Raw genomic sequence first — 13258 nt, 5'->3', positions numbered from 1 at the left:
AATATTACAGCAGAATTAAATAAGGGCAAAACAACCCACTTGTAAGGGCGAAGCGACCAAGGGCGAAACGACTCAGGGTGACCTAGCCCGAATGGGATTTAGGGCGAAACGACCTGAAACCATTTAAATTGGCCATGTTTTGACAATATAATGGCTAGACTAAGCTCCCTGTAGTAATCTGTATCATGTACAAAGTGTCTCATAATATCGGCCCTTCTGATTGGTTGCTAAGGTTTGAGACTATTTGGATGTGCTTATTCTATTTATAGTGTAAAAACTCTTCCAGGTATTTCAGACCATGATATTGTATCTTTTATTTCAGACCTAAAACCTAAAATAGCAAAACAGAAACCCAGGGTTGTACAGCTGTATAGAAAGGCAGACTGGGATTCTTTTAAAACCCACATGCAAGGATTGAGTGACAGGGTTCTTCAAAAAGGTTAAAGTACCTCGGTAGAAGAACTTTGGTCAATTTTTTCAGATCAGATATCAACTGGTATTAAACAATTTATTCCCTCAAAAACTATAGGTACAAGAAGATCATTACCATGAAGTACACAACCAATAAAACGGCTAATAAGAAAAAGAGATAACCTTTATTTCAGACTTAAAATCAATGGAGCACATAAGACCAGGAAAATGTTTCTCAATATTAAAAACTTTATCAAACGAAATACTAAAACTGCTTATAATAAATATGTCGAGTCCATTTTAGGCATTGAAGACCCTGACGCCCAAGAAGACAGATCCAACACTAATTCGAAGAAACTGTATACTCTCTTAAAAAACTCCGAACAACACGCTCAAGGTATATCTACTCTTTTTGACAATGTTTCAGGAAAATCAACTTCTGAGAATCAAGGAAAGGCCAATGTTTTGAACCAACAGTTCCAATCCGTTTTCACACCTATGTCCCCCCTTACCCTTTCTCAATCATGTCTCTCTTTTTTCAGAAATATTAATGAAATTTCATCTTCATCTTTCAGAAAATTTCCAACAATGCCAAAGATCACAGTCAGTGTCAATGGGTTGCAGACGTTGCTATCCAATCTTAAACCAGACAAGGCAGCAGGTCCCGACAACATCAAACCTCTTGTTCTAAAAGAATTAAGTTCACAAATTTCTCCCATAATAACACTACTTTTTCAGAAATCATTGGACTCTGAATTCTACCAAAAGTATGGACATCTGCAAATGTAATACCGCTGTACAAGAAAGGAAACAAAGAAGACCCAGCAAATTGCAGACCTATCTCTCTAACCTGTATTTTATGTAAAGCCTTAGAACATATAGTTTCCTCAAATCTTTCAGCTCACTTCAATAAATATACCATACTTAATGACTTACAGCATGGCTTCAGAGAAAAGCGTTCCTGCGAAACACAACTTCTACAACTCATTGATGACCTGGCACGAAATGTGACATCTGGACAACAAACTGATTTAATATTGCTTGATTTCAGTAAAGCGTTCGACAAAGTGAACCATCTTAAACTGCTTTTCAAATTACAGGAACATGGCGTGGATAAAGATACTCTCTCGTGGATCAAATCATTCCTTATAGGTCGTACTCAACGTGTTGCTCTAGATGGAAAATTATATCCCAGGTACCAGTGACATCTGGGGTACCACAAGGGTCTGTGCTTGGTCCGTTACTTTTTCTTCTTTATATAAATGACTTACCTAAATCTATTACTTCTCAAGTTCGCTTATTTGCAGATGACACTGCCGTTTATTTAACAATCAACAATATGCATGACTGCCATACTCTACAAGAAGATCTAGATAAACTAATGATATGGGAACATCTTTGGGACATGGAGTTCAACCCAAGTAAATGCCAAGTTTTAAACATAACCAGAAATAAATCAAAATTCTCTTTTAATTACAGACTCCATGGACAAATATTAGAAGCTGTTGACAATGCAAAATACTTAGGTGTGGACATCTCAAAAGACCTTTCCTGGAACACCCATATAAATAGAATTACAAATAACGCTAATAAATCTCTTGGTTTTCTACGCAGGAACATACAGACAAGAAATTCCAACATTCGCCAGCTGGCATACAAGACAATAGGTTGAATATGCTTCTTCCGTATGGAGTCCTCTAACATTACAAAATATACAAAAAAAATGAAAATGTACAGCGTCGAGCAGTCCGCTGGGTCAAGCATAATTATTCTCCATATGACAGTGTCACCTCCATGCAACAGGAACTTAGTTGGCAGACCCTACTAGACAGACGAAATGACACTAAATTAATAATCTTTTTCAAAATTGTTCAAGGTTTAGTGGCCGTGCACCTACCATCATATATCGAGCGACCCACCAGATTCACTCGTCACATGCACCCCCTCTCTTTCAGACAGATCCATACCACTGCAAATTATTATAAGTTTTCATTTTTCCCTAGTGCTAATGTGATATGGAACAATCTCCCTGCCACTACAGTGTTACATCCTTATCTTGAAGGGTTTAAGCAGTCCCTGCTTTCCCCTTCTGCCCCTTGAACTCCGAGAGACATGTTTTTATCAGTTTTTTATCTTTAAATCACTTCACCATGCATGATAAATCTAACATACTTTTATCTTTCTCACTTTTTCACTTTTAACACTTATCTTGCACTGACTGCGCACCTGTCAATAATACCCGCAAGGAGAGTTAGACAGTATACATGTTGATAGATAGATAGATAGTGGAAAATGAAATTATGTTTACATTTTTTTTTCACAAATACAAAATTATAACTGGTAATCGGCTTATAAAACATTTGATAAACCTACTAATGAACTAATACAATAATGTGTTACATAATTTAAAAATCATAGCTTCACCCTGGGATAAACATGACCTACTTTATTATTTAAACCGGAAATCATTAAAATGATCGTTGTAATTTTCATCAATAAACAGAAAATAAACTAAAACTTCTGAAGTCACAATACAATGAGGAGGGCCCATACTATGAGAATAATGGATAGGAGAAAATCACCAAAATGAGACTTGGAACTGTTCAGGAGAAAGTATCCTATCACTGCCATACATGTCTTTAAATAATTATGAGTAGTCTTGCTGCTGTATCTCAATTTTGTTTTTTCTTGGCTCCTCAGAGGTCATTTTCGTAAATCATGTAAATCCAATGAGATTTGGTTGGGGGGGGGGGGGGTATTTGTCATTTTTTAACCAGGTTTTATGAAGGAAAAAACTGGTTATTAGATTGGCAAATGTCGGCGGGCTGGCGGGCGGAACAAGCTTGTCCGGGCCATAACTTTGTCGTTCATTGTGAGATTTTAGAATCATTTGGCACATTTGTTCACCATCATTAGACGGTGTGTCGTGCGAAAGAATTACGTCGATATCTCCAAGGTCAAGGTCACTATTTGAGTTCAAAGGTCAAAAATGGCCATAAATGAGCTTGTCGAGGCCATAACTATGTCATTCATTGTAAGATTTTTAAATCATTTGGCACATTTGTTCACCATCATGGGACGGTGTGTCGCACGAAAGAATTACGTCAATATCTCCAAGGTCAAGGTCGCCACGACTAAAAATAGATTTATTTTGAAACAAAAGGGGTTAATTGTAAACAATCAGTTCAGTTTGAGTTGTCTCCCTTTATCAGACTTTTTTCACATTGAAAACCTGGTTTTGTGCCAATTTTGTCCCTTGTTGTACTTTCACCCATGTAACAATGTGTCCCATATTTCATAATGACTTCCTCACTTGCCACTTATTTAATAACAACTGAACTCCTCACTATTTTTTGTTTAAAAGAATATAAATAATGATTTATTGAATGCTACTATTTTGTTATAGAAACACAACATTCACACTCAATCATATAATATGATACAAATACAAACATACTGGCCCATTTTTTTCAAAACAACTTTCACCTTATTATCCCCCGCCATAGGCGGAGGGATTTTGTTTTAGCGTTGTCCCTCTGTCCGTCTTTCCGTCCGTCCAGAGCCATATCTTGGAAGTGCTTTGGCAGATTTCATTGAAACTTGGTATGAGTATATAATATTATATGGATAAGAGGATGATACACACCAAATGGCATTGTACACCATCTGTTAATAACGGAGTTATGGCCCTTTGTATCTTGAAAAAATGCTTTTTTGAGTGTCAAATATAACACTTTTGTGTCCAGAAGCATATTTGCGGGGGATATCAATTCAACGAATTTGCTTGTTAAATTTTTATGCCCCCAGTAGGGTGGCATATAGCATTTAAACTGTTTGTTCGCCCATCCGTCCGAAAACTTTAACATTGGCATAACTTTTGGAATATTGAAGATAGCAACTTGATATTTGGCATGCATGTGTATCTCATGGAGCTGCACATTTTGAGTGGTGAAAGGTCAAGGTCATCTTGTCATATTCTGAATAGAAAAAGTATCTTTTCCCCAGGTCTAGTTGATATATTACTCTTAAATTTAGAAAAGAAAGAGCTTCAAGTTGTAATATCCATTTAACTAAAATCTCAACATTGAGTTCACTGTTTTATGTAAGTTTTATTAAAAATTATTTTAAAGCTATAAATCAAGTAATATTACTTTTGTATTTGAAGTAAATTAATGCTAAAATTCCCAATGTCACAGAGAAAAATCATATTCCAAAATGGTGAGAAAAGCCCGTAACTCAGCCCTTACTGTAAGTAGCGTGAATTTATTGAAAGAATGTAAATAAAAGTTCACTAATGTGCATTTATTTATTTTTCTATGTATTGAATACTATGTATCAATATAAAAAAAACACAGACTTATATACATAATTAACAAATATATACATAGTATTATTAATATATTTACGGGTATATTTTCAAACAAATATAAATGGTTTTATGTACTATAACTTTTTATTGTCATAAAAACAGAATTCACAGCTAATTATTTGTTTTAAATGCTGTTTTGGTACTTTTTTCCCAAAATGTTATTGCACCATCACTTTATTGCTGTAATTACTCTATCATCAAAAGTTCAAAGTTTTGGAGGATTATAGTTGGGAAATATTACAATCTCAACTGATTTTCTGGATTGTATATATTGGTATGACTAAATGTTCATTCAAAGTTGGATAATCTGTCCTTTTGAGTGTTAGTTTGTATTTTCTGCTTTTATTATTTCAGAAGTTGTGATGGCCAGCTACAAAACTCAAAGTGGATATATCATATGGCAGGCAAATGTCACAATGTCCAGTATAAATATTACACCAGCAACAGATGTGCTTGTCAATGGCTGCTTCAACAATTTTAACACAATAGCTTGCCTCAGGTATTATCTATATTCTGTCTTATTCTGAATAAGTAGCCAAATTGCGTGTTATTTAAAATTTTAGCTAAGAAAATGTTATACATCAATATATAGATCATTCACCCACTAGAGGCCACTTTTAAAAAAAAACGTGTTACTGCTCTGGAAGCCACATTTATTACTCAATCTGAATGAACCTTGTTCTGAATGTTTATCTTAAATAAAACCCGTATAGCTTTTAATCTGAGTCATGTGTGTAAAAAAAGCTGGGTCACCACACAAGAAGCAATATTTATGACTCAATCATGATGAAACTTGGTTAAAATGTTTATCTTTACAATATCTAGGCCAAATACAAATCTGGGTCATGTGAACAAAGAGCTAGATCACTTGGTCAAATCTTAGAAAAACCTTGTCACCTTTTAAGAATCCACATTTATGACATAATCTTGATGAATCTTGGTCAAAATGCTAAATGGTTATCTTGCCGATATCTATGGCAAGTTAGAATCCTGGTCACTCCTCACATGCTTCCAAGTAATAGGTTTGTGTGTCAAACCTTTGAAAAACATAGTTCTATATTTATTGCTCAGTCTTGATGGAAAAAAGTCAGAATGTTTATCTTCACAACATCTGACCTCAGTTCAAGCCTAGGTGACATGTCTAAAAACTAGGACACCAATTGAAACCTTACAAAAACCTTGTGACCACTCTAGAAGCTACATTTATTACTCAATTTTGATTAACCTTGGTCAGAATCTTGGCTATATCCAGAACCAGGTCAAATTTTCAAAAACAAACATTTCAACTCTAGAATCAGCATTTATGACTTAATCTCGATTACACATGGTCAAAATATTTATGTTGACAAATGACACTGTCGGGGTCATGTTCAAGTGTAATATTATTCCAGGTTACCAGGTCAAGTTTTGACAATTTATTTACTTAGGTGAGCGCTTAAGGGGGCCATTTTGTTAATTTATAAATTTTGTATTCCTTTGGAGTTGGGCCAATAAAAAAATATCGTGGCTACTATGATTACATATAAAGTATCAGCAGCCAAGGCTAGTGAAAAGAAATTAAAAGTCCAAATTTAAGAATGTTTCTTATTTATGCTGAATTAAGTGAAATGGTTACCCAAATTTAGCTATAATAAATGTAAAGTCTGAACAATAAATGTTAATTCTTTAACTTCCCATCATATTGAAATGTTTCTAGTGGCATTGTATGTTATTTTCGCCACCTTTGTCAGGGGTTCCCTGCTTGGCGTGCTGGCATTGATCACAGGGATCCTGTGTGTCCTCAAGCTTCTCAAGTTGCACCGCGCACACCACCAGAACTGGCACCAGTTCTTCATCTTCTACTGTGCCACTGTCGAATGTGTTATAGGGTACGGCAATCTTTCAGTCTTACAAGTACAGTTTGAAAACACTAGATGATGTTGAGGATTTCATAAATAGAACATTTCGCTTTTTAAGTATTTTATGAGTGTAAGAAATGTTGAGTTGTTTTTGTGTAAGAGTTTTCTTGAAAAAGTACATGACATATACTGACTTGTAAGCAGTCACACCTTTCATCCCTGGCTTAGTGATTTGGGCAGTATTTATATTTAATATCCTGTGACATGGCTCGTTAATCATAATTATGATATTGAAAAAAGGTAATTATATACATGTAAACTGGTATTCTAACAATATATTTATCTACTGTATACACCAATACTGTGCCTTCCTGTTTCCAGGGTGGTTCATTTTGTGATGAACACATATGTACAGATAGACTTTGGGCTGCAGTGGCTGAAGCTGTCCCAGTTCTTGGTGATGTGTCACTTCTACTGGCTGCTGGCCACACGGGCACTCAGGAGGGAGGCGTGGACTAAAAGGTTGGCCTGGTCAACCATTGTGTAATCCGTGACTTGTATTGCAGTATGAGTCCATTTCAATTTGTGATGTCAGAAACATTGTTTTTGTTGAAGTGCTGCAGTAATGCAACACATCAAAATTTCAGGTTTATTTCGGTAACAGACTTACGTTGAAATGACCATTCAATATTCGAGAGATTATTGATGTTACTTTTACTATAGATAATGCTACATGATGCTCTATGAGCTCAGCATGTGTGTGTTGCAGGTTTCTGTTGCCTTTCCTGGTGATTGCTTCATTATACTTCACCACCGTGGCCAGTCTTGGGTATTGTGGAGGTCACAGACACATTCTCGGAGTGCTTTCGTAAGTTCCAGTATCTGCAACATGTCTATACATCTTTTGCCTGTGCTATCTGTTGACTTAAGGGAATTTAGATTTATGGTCCATTATGTTTTTGTGCTCATCTGAGCACAAAGTCCAATGGCCAATAATTTGGGTCTGTGGAAAAACATCTCCACTTGGGGACAGGGCAGATTTTCATGTATGGCTAAAGTGAAACCTTGTTGACGCTATTGAATCATTTATTGTAAAATATTAATGAATCCTTGTCACAACATTTATCCAAATGAAATCTAAGCCAAGTTTACCACTGGTTCGAATGAGGTCTAAATCTAGGTTGCTCGATCAAACTTAAAGTAAGCTTTTTATCACTTAATAAGCCACATTTTAGTCCAATCTCCATGAAATATGGTCAGATTATTTGTTCTAATGATATCTCTATGCTTCATTGAAAAACATGGCCATTTATGGACAGGGCAGTTTTTCCTTCATAGAAGGCTATAGTGAAACCTTGCTAACACTCTAGAAGTCACATTTTAGTCCAATCATCAAGAAACGTCCTTAGAAGATTCCTTCAAATAATATATTTGTCCAGTTCGAAAATGGTTCCAGTCTATAAAAAAACATGGCTGCCAGGGGGCAGCATATTTTCCTCATATGAATGTACTGAAACCTGTTCAAGACTCTAGAAGTTGCTTTTTTTTCCCAATCTTTATAACACTAGCTCAGAATATTTGTTTTAAAGATATTTCAAATGATTTTGTAAATTGTTCTTTTATGTTGAAGAAGATAGCTGCTACAGGATGTTTTAGATCAGCTTTTAAACACTGGTTGTAGTTTTTTCTTTCTGAAGATGATACATGCAATGTTTTTAGATATTGAGCTAATTTTTGGTATGTAAGTCTACTTTCATCACTCAAGATGAAGTATGAGTTTCGTTCCCATCCATTGATTTTGTGCGAAGTTATGGGCCTTGGACTTATAAATTTTCTTTATAATCGATGTTGTCCAAAAAATTTACGTATGTGGTGTTATTTTTGGTCTGAAATGTGAGTTTCATTCTCAGACTGGTCCATTATTGATTTCTGGCGAAGTTATGGGCCTTGGAAATGTTTCTCTAAAATAGCTGCAGTGTGGCTTCAAAGCACAGCAGAGGGCATTGTGTTTATTAAACACAGGTCTTGTCTTATAATGATGTTCATGGCTATTTTGAAATACTTAGGTTTTAATTTTAACAGGAAGGAGGAGGACTTGCCTTTAATTCCTTTTACATTTAAAAACCCATTTATATCACTGTACAAGTAAGACTTTCTCATTTATCCACCAATGTAGTTTAATTTATATGAAAACTGTTGATTTTAAGATTCTTGGCTTTGTTTAAACCAGCAGATTAGAGGGGTTCTAACATAACCTAATCTCTATAATACATCTATTGTCAGTTACAAGCATAAGAATGTGAACTAACTGGTAATACTGGTTACCTAGAAAAGTAGGAGGTGAACTCACCCCAGTTATATGACTGAAATACTATTGAAAATGTCAACAACTGCAAGCAAGCATGTTCTACTATATTCATGAGCCTATGTGCCTCCCCTATCAGAGCCATACTGGCTGATGATGTCGTCTGCTGAGTTCCTGATTGTGCAGCTGTTCTGTGTGGCTGGCTTCTACATCACACGGCGCCTCAATGAGATCAGCACGCTGGACTCTGTGAGGAGGGCACAGAAAAGGGACCTCTGGTGGTATGTGCATAGTAACATACCTTACATAGCAGCATAGGAGTGATATCAAACATAAATAAGTGAGAATTGAGGATGAAATCAGGAATCAAAGCCAGAATAATTTGAAAAGTTGAATATTGATATTGACATTGTGACATTAAATAATGGTATTTCCCGGGAGCATGTGAGTTTGGTTGGTGGTCACCATACGGGATGGCTAGTGTTTCTTGCTGTCTGTAACTCAAGGTTACCCACTGCACAAGACCACACAAAATATTTAATGTAATGCAGGTAAAAACACATACTCGTTACCAGAAAATTGCAGCTATAATTCAAAATTTGTCTTTCGTGAGTCTATTATTAAGTTCATGAGGTAGGAGTTCTGTTACACACTCCCAGTCCATGCTGAATGCAGCCTTAGACTTAAAAGGACCTCATAAAGTTCAAAATACACATACAAAAGAACTGTATTCCTCTCGGTCATGAAATTAAAATGCTTTATAGGAACATCAAAGAGCAAATTTAATAAAATATGTAAGGGTATATGATAACGATAACAAAACTTCTGTTTTCCAGATTGTGAATATTATTGTAGTTTTTCAAGGATTGTTTGTTCTCTAATTTCAGTATAGTGATTGTGTTTGAGGTATCAGCCTTCATTGGGATGCTGTATGACCTTGTATTAAGAATAAGTAAGTTCATAGGGGGTTTACCCCTTCAGAATCCTTCAGACCACATGTTTGTGCCAAATGTAAATTTCAATATTTGACTAATGAAAACTATTAAATTCATGTTTGTTCACAGTCATGTCATATCATACATATTCCTTCAAAACTGTCTCAAATTAAGTCATGTTTTACATATAGTGTGTTAATATTCCATAAACATTTTCAATTGTTAATCTACATTTATAAAATAGATGTATTTGCTTCAAATGATTGAGGAATCCTTGTTGTACAAGTGTATTATTTTGGTGATTGCATTGTGCTATAACTTGTGTGTTTCAATGTTTACAGTACGGAGCAAAGAAGAAGGATGCAGTGCAGTATTCGTGAGTGTGATGTTGCTTTAAGATACATCTGCTTCAGGATTGTCAATTGATCGGTTGTACATTTTAAAGAAAATGCATTAAGATAACTTCTAATGTTAGATTTTACTTTGATGTACCAGTATAACAAAACTATATCAGATGAACGATTGTTAGTGGTGTATTGTACTGTTCAAACACTAACTTAACATTTAGACCTTTAGACCAGGTTGAAAAGTGTTACACATATCTGTTTGTGTGTATATAGCTTGTGGACACTTCATTAGAACTGGTATAAAATTATGGCCCTTAAAAAACCTAACCATTGTATGTAATGGCCCCGTAAACCGAACCATGGTATGTTACAGCCATGTTAAGCTAACCATGGTATGTTACGGCCTTGTTTAGCTAACCATGGTATGTTATGGCCCTGTAAAGCTAACCATGGTATGTTATGGCCCTGTAAAGCTAACCATGGTATGTTATGGCCCTGTAAAGCTAACCATGGTATATTATGGCCCTGTACAGCTAACCATGGTATGTTATGGCCCTGTAAAGCTAACTGTGGTATGTTATGGCCCTGTAAAGCTAACTGTGGTATGTTATGGTCCTGTAAAGCTAACCATGGTATGTTATGGCCCTGTAAAGTTAACTGTGGTATATTATGGCCCTGTAAAGCTAACTGTGGTATGTTATGGCCCTGTAAAGCTAACCATTGTATGTTATGACCCTGTAAAGCTAACCATGGTATGTAATGGCCCTGTACAGCTAACCATGGTATGTTACCGCCCTGTAAAGCTAACTGTGGTATGTTATGGCCCTGTAAAGCTAACTGTGGTATGTTATAGCCCTGTAAAGCTAACCATGGTTTGTTATGGCCCTGTAAAGCTAACTGTGGTATGTTATGGCCCTGTAAAGCTAACTGTGGTATGTAATGGCCCTGTACAGCTAACCATAGTATGTTATGGCCCTGTAAAGCTAACTGTGGCATGTTATGGCCCTGTAAAGCTAACTTTGATATGTAATGGCCCTGTACAGCTAACCATGGTATGTTATGGCCCTGTACAGCTATCTGTGGTATGTTATGGCCCTGTAAAGCTAACTGTGGTATGTTATGGCCCTGTAAAGCTAACCATGGTATGTTATGGCCCCGTACAGCTAACCATGGTATGTTATGGCCCTGTAAAGCTTACTGTGGTATGTTATGGCCCTGTTAAGCTAACTGTGGTATGTTTTGGCCCTGTACAGCTAACCATGGTATGTTATGGCCCTGAACAGCTTACCATGGTATGTTATGGCCCTGTAAAGCTAACTGTGGTATGTTATGGCCCTGTAAAGCTAACCATGGTATGTAATGGCCCTGTACAGCTAACCATGGTATGTTATGGCCCTGTAAAGCTAACCATGGTATGTTATGGCCCTGAACAGCTAACCATGGTATGTTATGGCCCTGTACAGCTAACCATGGTATGTTATGGCCCTGTACAGCTAACCATGGTATGTTATGGCCCTGTAAAGCTAACTGTGGTATGTTATGGCCCTGTACAGGTAACTGTGGTATGTAATGGCCCTGTACAGCTAACCATGGTATGTTATGGCCCTGTAAAGTTAACTGTGGTATGTAATGGCCCTGTACAGCTAACCATGGTATGTTGTGGTCCTGAACAGCTAACCATGGTATGTTATGGCCCTGAACAGCTAACCATGGTATGTTATGGCCCTGAACAGCTTACCATGGTATGTTATGGCCCTGTAAAGCTAACTGTGATATGTAATTGTTTTCAGAACCATGCTCAGACTCTGTTCACGGTCATTTTCTTCTTGTTCATGGTAAGTTCTATACTTCATGCAATTAACGGGAACACTAAAGCTAATTGCAATTGGTTACCTTATGTACAATGTAAAACATTGCTTCATTTCATGTTAATTAAAGGCCTATAGTACATACTGCAGGACAAAATATAATAAAAGCAAAGACCTACACGTTGAACACTAGTTTGCTATTGGGTATAAATACATGATTTTTAAGTAAACTGTATACATCAACCTAGTACATTTGAAGTTAACCGTGTCCATGCTCTAGTTCAATGTTTGACAGGTGGCGAAGCTGCTTGCCCCCATATGGGTGATGTTGTTTGTGTTCCAACCTACCCCTCAGCCTGTCGTAGAAAATGATGACATCCAGCCAGCTCTCACAGAGGACGGGGTAATACACATTTCCTACTAGTAGTAATAGTTGTGGTTGTCTTTTTAGCTCGACTATTATATATGAAATATATATAGTCGAGCTATCCTACTCATCCCCGGCGTCGGCATTAGCGTTAGCGTCTGCGTTAGCGTCTGCGTTAGCGTAAGCGTCTGCGTGCAAATGTTAAAGTTTTCGTACTACCCCAAATATTTTCTTTGGCCCTTCACATATTGCTTTCATATTTTGCATACTTGTTAACCAACATGACCCCAACCAATAAACAAGAGCAGACAACTCTATCAAGCATTTTGTCATAATTATGGCCCCTTTTCCACTTAGAATATGCAGCAAATGTTAAAGTTTTTTGTACTACCCCATTTATTTTCATTGTCCCTTGACATATTGCTTTTATATTTTGCATACTTGTTTACCAACATCACCCCAACCTATAAACAAGAGCAGACAACTCTATCAAGCATTTTGTCATTATTATTGCCCCTTTTATACTTAGAATATGCATATTATTGATAAATTTATGTTAAAGTTTGCGTACTACCCCAAATATTTCCTATATCCTTTGACATATTGCTTTTATATGTTGCATACTTGTTTACCAACATGACCCCAACTTATAAACAAGAGCAGACCACTGTATCAAGCATTTTGACATAATTATGGCCCCTTTTACACTAAGATAATTGAACATTTTGCTTAAATTGCCATAACTTCTTTATTTATGATCACATTTTATTATTACTTTGACAAAACAACACTTACCTGAATACCACAATGGATTCCACCCAAACAATACCCCACGCCCCTACCAGAATCCCCCCCCCCCCCCAACCTCAAACCCCCCC

At 36.4% G+C, this 13258-nt stretch overlaps 1 pseudogene; it reads left to right on the top strand.

Moving 5' to 3' along the window:
* LOC127853914 (uncharacterized) overlaps positions 1-13258 on the top strand; it is a 31486-nt pseudogene that overhangs the window by 5336 nt on the left and 12892 nt on the right.

The sequence above is a fragment of the Dreissena polymorpha genome, chromosome 12 (genome assembly GCF_020536995.1).
Source record: "Dreissena polymorpha isolate Duluth1 chromosome 12, UMN_Dpol_1.0, whole genome shotgun sequence".
NCBI classification, from domain to species: domain Eukaryota; kingdom Metazoa; phylum Mollusca; class Bivalvia; order Myida; family Dreissenidae; genus Dreissena; species Dreissena polymorpha.
Note: the sequence above shows the minus strand (reverse complement) of the source record. Positions and strands in the feature narration are given on the sequence as shown.